Below are 9,184 nucleotides of genomic sequence, written 5' to 3'. Positions count from 1 at the left end.
AACAAAATTTTAATTAAAATTCATTAATAATACATATTAAAAAAAACTTAAAATACACTAAAATTTATAATCAAATTTAAAAAATAAAAAAAAAATCAAAAAATTAAAATTCATACAAAAACATATTACATATTCATTTTCCAATATTTACATTTTTTATTTTTATATAATAAATGAACCATATACACATTTTTAACAATTCTACTATGATAAAGTTTTTTTTTTACTACGCTGGCCTTAGGCTAGGGTGGGAAGCCTAGATGCCCCTAAGAGTGGCTTCCAACCCTTATGCTACCCATGAGATTTGAACCTATGACCTTATGGGAACACACAAATCAATTGGTCTACACCTCAAGGGTACCATGATAAATCTATCACATGTACAAGATAGTAAACAAAAAACTTTGCATGATTGAAAATTAATATGATAAGTTTGGCCTCCTTTTATGAGAACACAATATAATATGTTAAAGCAATCATATGGAAAGTTCAATTTTGCCTATTATTATCCTTGTCTTGAGCACATAGATAAAGCATTGGATATTTTAGTCAAACCCATATTAATTTGGGTTTGACAAAAAATTTGTAAATTAAAATTTATTATTTTTTAATACAAAAACATTATTTTTTAATAAAAAGTAATTTATCTATCTTAACTTTTGGTTGAAGTCTTATTTTGCAATGATTTCAAGTGAGTACTGTATTGTACCATCCAATCAAATCAAATTTAGATTAAAGCGTACCATTTGTCTATTCAAAAGAATATAATAAATGGTAAATCAAATTGTATCAAAGGTTTTGAACATATGTATATTTCATTAGATTTTATTAGGTGGGATCAACAAATATCATTAAATTGTTTGACAACAATGAGTTTGACATTGCAATCATTGGCCACTATAACTGGTATTTAAACTTACAAATAAAAGCAAAATCTTTGCATCTTAACCATAGTTAATTGAGATGCCTACTAGGTTAATATCCCATAAGTATTGCACTCAACGTACGTTCATTGTCAATAACTTTGACCTATAAAAAAATTTATCTTCATTCAATGATATATATAGCCTTTATCTAGCATAAAATGCTTAATTACATTAAAAAAATCAATAAAGAAAAAAGGTTAAACAAATAATCATATAACTTATTTTACAGTTTTATTATTGTTGGGAGCTAGTTTTGTGGCTTTGTTATTATTTATTTTTTTAATTAAAAATAAAACTCCTCTAACAAATTAAATGAATTTGAGAAAGTGATAATTCCGGACAAACATAGGCCAATAGTATTGTAAAGTAAAAGCAGGTTAATAACACTGAAATAAAGAGAAACGTAGCTCAATCAAACCATCAAAACGAGACTTTGGTGGTGTCAAATCGAGAAATGGTGGTGTGAATGAAAGTCTTTTTACTATTCTTTAGTTTCCATTTAATTCAATGACAAAATGCAACTCGGTTTTATAATTGAAATGATGAGTTGAGTTTGTAAATGAAAACTCTTTCTACTCTGCATTTAATAAATTCAACTGGGCTTTAGAATTGAAATAATAATTTTTGCAGGCATTTTTTAATATACATTTAATAAATTCAAATGGGTTTTAGAATTGAATGGACCAAACGTACTATACATGTAATAAATTCAAATGGTTTTTTTTTAAATGGACCAAAGGTACTATATATTTAATAAATTCAAGTGGGTTTTAGAATTGAATGGACCAAACGTACTATACATGTAATAAATTCAAATGGGTTTTAGAATTGAAATGATAAGTTTTGCAGGTGTTTTTTAAATGGACCAAAGGTACTACATCATAAAGTAAATTAGATTACATCTGGTTTAGTTAGTATCCCTATCTAACTAATTAGTTTATTTTGGAGGAAAATATTTATTAGAATATGATATAGAAAGCGGAAACGAGCTAATTCTTATTCTTATTGGTGTATTATTTAATGAAGATATTAAGGATGAAAATTACATTGAAGTTTAAATATTTAGGTGAATTGATATATTTGTTAAATTATTTAAATTATAATGATTTTATATATAGTTTTTATATAATGTTAACGATTTTTAAGGTAAAATAATTTTGTATTGTAAAAATGGAATTTGGCGAATTTGTTTTTTAGAAAAATCATGGAAAATTAGTCCCTGAAATTGTCCATACTATTATGACAAATGTTTAAAGATTTTGGAAGTGGATTAGTCATTTCAAGAGTAAATTAGCCCACCCTCCAATATTAGCCCCTAAAATTTTCCATTCTATTATGACTATCATGACAAATGTTCAAAGATTTTCAAAGTGGATTAGTCATTTCAAAAGTAACTAAATTACTAGTTGACCCAAAAAAATTTTATTTCTAAAAACATTTGAATAAACATTACAAGAAAATCTTTCCATATAGTTTGATATTATAAGAAGCTAAATATGTTTTCCAAAGTTTATGTTAAAATATTATTAACTTTAATAGAATTTTTATGCGGAGTTTTAAGTGAATTTTATTGTCCTACATTCTAGATAATGGGTTGTAGGATAATTATATATTATCCATTTTAATGAAGGATTGTAATAAAAAAATAGATAAAAAATATAATAGGTATAAATAAACATAAATTATAACAAATTTATAAGAAATAAAATATGTGATTTATTAGGATTTTTATTATGTTAATTATATTTTTTTTGTAGTTTTGATATTGTTTTTTACTTTGCTTTCATAATTTGCCAAAAGACGGAAAAAAGGCACAAACCGGAAGAAGAACGCAAGGCGATCAACTAGGGTTTGAGATAAGTTTCAGGGGTGATCTTCATGGAGAGCCGCAGAGGCAAGAAACCTCTAGAGAATGCCAGAGGAACTGCTGCGGAAGGGAAAAGGAATGTGGAAGAAGAGACAGAAGGAACCAAAAATAAGCACTAAAGACAAGGAGGAAGAAGACAAAAAATAGGGATCTCAAGATAAAAAACAAAAGGGACCTTGCAAACCCAAAGCTGAGTTCACACCCAGAGTAGTCTTAAATGATCCAGCTCTGCAGGCGCACAGAGATCACATGCGGACTTACGCTATCATCTGTAAATTCATGGGAGTATGGCCCATTGAAAAAGCTTTACAGACATGGATCAAATACCACTGGAAACCTAAAGGGAGCATTGACCTACATCTTGGGTCAAAGGGTTTCTTCACAGTGGTGTTTACAAATATTGAAGACAAAGACAAAGTGTTTGAAGGAGGGCCCTACTTTTATGCAGCAACAAGCCTCTATATGCGGCCTTGGATGATGAATTTTGTCCCAGAACGGGAGACTTTCACTTCAGTACTGGTATGGGTAAGGCTCTACTCTCTACCTCTTGATTACTGGCAAACTGAATCGCTAGCTACCATAGGCAATAAATTAGGGCGTTTTGTCAAAGCTTTTGAAGCTACCAGAAGGGGAAAATATATGTCCTTTGCTAGGATTTGTGTGGAAATGGACCTATCAGGAGCTCTTCTGGATGAGGTGATCTTGGAAGTTTTTGATGAAGAATGGGTACAAACAATAGACTATGAGCATATTCCGTTCAGATGCCGTAGATGTCATGAACATGGGCACTTATTCAGAGACTGCCCTCTTAGTAAAGCAATGAATAAAAGCAAAGCTAGCACAATGAAGGATACTGACAGCTTTCACAAAGTGGTTAATAGAGGAAAAAGCGGCAAGAGAGGGACAAAGTTACATCAAAATGAAGGGCAACAGGTTAGTCAGAACAAATTCCACATTCTTGAAGAAGAAGAAGAGACCACAAAAGAAGATCAAGTAATGGGAGGAAGTCATGAGGAAAAGGAGGTAGAAGAAAATGGTGAACAAATGGAGGATATTGATTTCCAGAAAGCGACCATGATAAGTGATACAGAACTGGAGATGGATCAGGAAATGACCCAGAGTGAAATGGAACAGGAGGATCATGAACTATAGGAGATTCTGGATAAAGAACACCTAGATCTAGAAGGGTTCTTGATTCAGGGAACCACGGGAGGGGTAGACTCGTTGCCTCAAGAAGAGCTCAACAGAATACAACAACTGTTCTTATGGAAAACTCAGGCCAAAGGTGTGGAGAAGGGGAAAAACATTGACAAGCAGGACAACAGAGGTGTGAAAACGATGAAAATAACTCCTAGATTAGCTACTAGAAACCCAAGAAAGAAAAGAGGTAGAAAAAAGCAAAATGAACTCTTGATGGAGTGTGGAAAGCTAATGATAGACTCAGGTAAGATGAAAGACCTAGCCAGCTACTCCTTTACAAATCTTTAATTATGAAGTTCACATCTTGGAATATTAGGGGTCTAGGAAGTAAAAGAAAGCAAAGATTGCTTAGTAATAGAATGAAACAAGCAATGCCAGATATTATCTTCATCCAAGAAACGAAGTGTTCCATTCAGAAATTAAGACAAATTCATAGCAAATGGCTTAGTAGATTTGAGTTTTTGGAAGTCAAAGTAGAGCACTCAGCGGGGGGCATCCTCACCCTTTGGAATCCCCTGAAAATTGCCATAATAGATGCGGAGGCATCAAGGAATTATTTATTAGTAGTTATTCAACCTGTAGGAGAGAGGAATACCTATCTAGTCACGAATGTGTATGGCCCTCAAAGAATGGATGATAAACTCAGATTCCTCGATTCTCTTGTGGACCTCAAGGACAGACACACAAGAATTCCCTGGATCATGGGAGGGGACTTCAACATGATCAAATCGATTTCGGAGAAAAAAGGGGGAACCAGAACTTAGAGTAAAGACTCTTTAGAGTTTCAAACCTTTATAGATAATATGAAACTAGTAGATACAGATATGAATAAGGGCCTCTTCACTTGGAACAACAAAAGAGGAGGAGAGGCTCACGTAGCCTCCAAGTTAGACAGATTTATTATCTCAGAGGATCTTATGCTAACAGATCAGGAAGTTTTAGCGATAGTTCTTCCATTTGGAGGCTCAGATCACTGGCTAGTTCAATTGGAGATCACGGGCATTGGTATTCCCAGGAACAGACCTTTCAGATTTGAAAACATCTAGCTGTCCCACCCAGAATTCATAAGCAATATTGAAAAATGGTGGTCAGAAGATTTGCAGATCCAGGGGAAAAGCATGTTCCTACTTCATAAAAGACTAAAGCACATCAAGCTCCAGCTCAAAGATTGGAACAAGAAGGATTTTGGCAATATTTTTGAGGAAAAAAATCCGTTGAAAACAAAATGTAGGCTCTCAACCAAGCTCTGATCATGGAACGCTTTGATAAAGTCAAAAGTGATCAAGTTGATAAGCATCATTAAGATTTGGAAAATATATGTAAACAAGAAGAAATTTTTTGGAGACAAAAGTCTAGAGTTCAATGGCTAAAAGAAGGAGAACATAATACAAATTTTTTTCACAGATCCACCATGGCCAATAGAGCTCACAACAGAATCTCTACGATAAAGAATGAGGAGGGGGAGCTTCAGAACTCCCATGAGGCCATAAAAGTGGTGTTAGTTCAACAATTCCAAGGTATAACTCAGGAGAACAATTCAGATAGAGAGCATTTCATCAAGGAGGTAACTAGTCATATACCGAAGCTGGTATCTAGAGACGATAATTTCAACCTTAACAGGCCAGTAACGGAAGAGGAGATCAATGAAGTCCTCAAAGATATGCAGAATGGCAAAGCACCAGGCCTGGATGGTTTCAATGTGGATTTTTTTAAAGCTTGCTGGAACATTGCTAAACAAGATATTTTGCAGGTTGTGGAGGATTCTAGGTTGAATAGAACCATCCTAAGAGCGCTCAATACCTCCTTCATCACCTTGATACCTAAACAGGATAACGCTCAAACATTGGAGAAGTATAGACCCATAGCTTTATGCAATGTGGTTTACAAGATAATTTCCAAGGTTTGGTTTCAAGGGAACAATCGGGTTATGTGGAAGGCAGACAAATTCTTGACAACATCATTCAAGCTCAAGAGGTGGTTAACTCTTTATCAAGCAAGAAATAGGCGGGAATGATCATGCAATTGGATATAACCAAAGCTTATGATAAGGTGAACTGGCTCTATATCAAAAGAATTCTTATTGCTTTTGGATTCGATCATAACTGCGTCAGATGGGTAATGGCACTGGTGACTTCTCCCAGCTTTTCGATTTTAGTAAATGGCTCTCCCTCTAAGATTTTTAATCCTTCAAGAGGTCTCAGACATGGAGACCTTCTCTCTCCATTTCTTTTCATCCTCATGATGGAAGGACTGGGATGGTCTATCAAGCATGCCAAAATTACAGGAAAGATCAAGGTCCTGCAACTAACTGATAATGGTTAGGCCCTGACTCATCAACAATTTGTAGATGACACCATGTTACAGGGAATTCCTACAGTCAAAGAAGCTTCAACCTACAAAAAAATCCTGAATCTCTTTGTCTTGGCTTCAGGTATGGAAGTTAATCTCTCCAAATCAATTTTTTTTTCTTCAATACCAATATTGCTATTCAGAAAAATATCTCTAGAATTCTAGGCTTTAAAAGGGATGTTCTGCCATCAAAATATTTGGGGATCCCTCTTACTGCTAAACCAATGCACAAGAGCATTTGGGAACCATTGATCAATAAGTTGCAGGACAAGGTCAGTAAATGGATCAACAGATCTTTAAATCTTGCTGGTAGGTTGGTGCTTACAAAAGTAGTTCTGTAAGTAATCCCTATATTTATGCTATTAGCCCTCCCAGCTCCAAAAGGAGTCTTACAGCAATTCAGAAACATTCAAAGAAACTTTCTTTGGGGTAAGGAGGAGAATAGGAAAAAATGGGCCTTAGTGTCTTGGGATAAAATTTGTAAACATAAGAACCATGGAGGGCTAGGCTTGGATGATCGGGAAATTCTCAGCAACGTTTTAGGGGTCAAACTTTGGTGGCGGTGGGTTCAGAATCCAAAGGCCCAATGGGCAAACATATGGAAAGAAAAATATGCTAGCCTCTGGCATAATAGTGATTTCATAAGAATGTTAGGAAACATAAAGGGCTCACACATCTGGAACAAAGCCTGGGAGAATAGAAGTCTAGTTCAAGAAAATAGTTTCTGGGAAATCAGAGAAGGAGATCTAGCTCTTTTCTGGGAAGACAAGTGGCAACAAGAACCAATTCTGTTAAAAGAGGGCTTCTTAGACCTTAAGCAGGAGATAGATACCCAAGAATTAATTAAGCTAAAGGACTTCTGGGATCATACTCATCATACAAAAAAATGGAGAATCTAGAGAAACATTGATTGCAGAAATAACAATCCCTTGAAAACAAGAGCAGAGGAACTCATGAAAATGGTGGAACAAAGGAAAATCTTAGTATCAGGGGGGCAAGACCAACTAAGATGGGGCAATAATAAAGAGGGAACCTTCAATCTTAAGGAAGCAAAAGGTATTCTCCAAGCGCAGGACCCCCAGGTTCTGGACAAAAAATGGCAGAATCTATGGAGGAACCAAGGGTGGATGAAAATCAAACTCTTCATGTGGTTGGTGCACCACAAGAAAATCTTAAGTTGGGATAACATCAGGAAGAGGGGTGTTTTGGGGCCTTCAAGATGCCAGCTCTGTGAAGCTCAAGAGGAAACGATGGAGCATATACTCAATAGCTGCATATTCACCTCCTGGTTATGGGACATATTTGCCACTATCTTTCAATAAACTGACAGGGACAGAGGGAGTATCATTAATACCCTCAATAATTGGAGAATTTTTTTTTTTCGAATCATGATTTTGTCAACTCATCTTGGGCCCTAACACCAAGCTTCATCATATGGAACATTTGGAAAGAGAGGAACAAAAGGATTAAGGATGAAAAGAATCCTCCATAAAGACTATTGGAGCTGATTCTGAAACAACTGAAGGATATAGTGAGTTCCTCTATTCGTTACAACCCTAAAAATCCTCCCTCAGAATTAGATTTAAAAATTCTCAGGCAGTTGGGTATGCAGGGACTCACTCTTCAAGGCTTAGACAGGAAGGTTATCTCAAAGGACACGGAGAAGGATTTCTGGCATCCTCCCCCGGAAGGATATTTGAAATACAACATTGATGGGGCTTCAAAAGGAAACCTGGGAACTGCTGGGTATGGAGGAGTCTTAAGGGATGAAGAGGGAAGTATTATCTGCATCTTCCACTGTCACTTAGGAATAACCACCAATAATATGGCTGAACTAATGGCTTTGGAGCATTGCTTAGAATTGCTGAGTCAAAACAACTGCTCGAATGTAATAATAGAAGCAGAATCTGAGTTAATCATCAACTCGGTGAAAAGAATTAGTAGTGGAACAACACTGGAGAAAGTCTCCAAACATTGGAAACTAATCCGAGTTTTCCAAAGAATTCAAGGTCATCTCCAAGGTCTTCGCACTGTCAGTTTCTACCATGTTCATAGAAAGGCCAATAAACTGGTGGATCTTCTTGCCAACCAAGGTGTCAGCTGCATAGAAGACAGGGTTTCGACTGAGTGGCAGGAGCTGAGCCAGAATAGACTAGGAGAATTTTGTTTCAAGCAAGTGAAAGAAGACAAGGTCGTGTTTAGAAACAAAGCCACAGAGGTGAGCTCGAAACGTTTATCTTCTAGATGCGTCTAATGTTTCTGGCAATATGTTTTTGGGTGGGGGACAAACCAGTGTTGGTCGTGGAAAACCCAGGGGTAAGTGAAATGGATATCACTGTTTATCGGATGGTCAATTAGTTGGGAGACCCTCATACTTACTTGGTTCTAGGTTTAAGCAAAGGAAAAATGAATGTGAATCATGACTCTAAACTTTCCGGCAGCCGGATTACATAGAATTTTGGGATCCAGGAAGTAAAACCGCTTCCTTGGCAGTTTTCGGCTGATCGCACCGCTCTCAAGCGAAAGATGGTTTTTGCGAATTTGGAGCGATTCCATTCGGCATCCAACACATGGCAGGGAGGTGGTTTTGTATACCTCCCTCCATCGCACACTATTGTTCGGTCATCTTGTTTGATGCAAAATCCATCTCATCCGTTGGATTTCACAGCGTGGATCAACGGTTAAGACCGTTCGTGCTGTTTTGTGGGGCGAGAATGTTATACACTGTTCATCTTGGCTGGACATTCTACTCCTTGGTCATCGGATTGGGTGCGGAGATGGACGACCCAGTAGGGGCTTTTTGTGGGTCTGGGGTGCGAAAGACTCCAAGGGTTTTCTTTTT

This window comes from Pinus tabuliformis, chromosome 8, assembly GCF_031772625.1.
Source record: "Pinus tabuliformis cultivar Carrire ecotype Pingquan chromosome 8, CPIR1, whole genome shotgun sequence".
NCBI lineage: Eukaryota > Viridiplantae > Streptophyta > Pinopsida > Pinales > Pinaceae > Pinus > Pinus tabuliformis.
Note: the sequence above shows the minus strand (reverse complement) of the source record.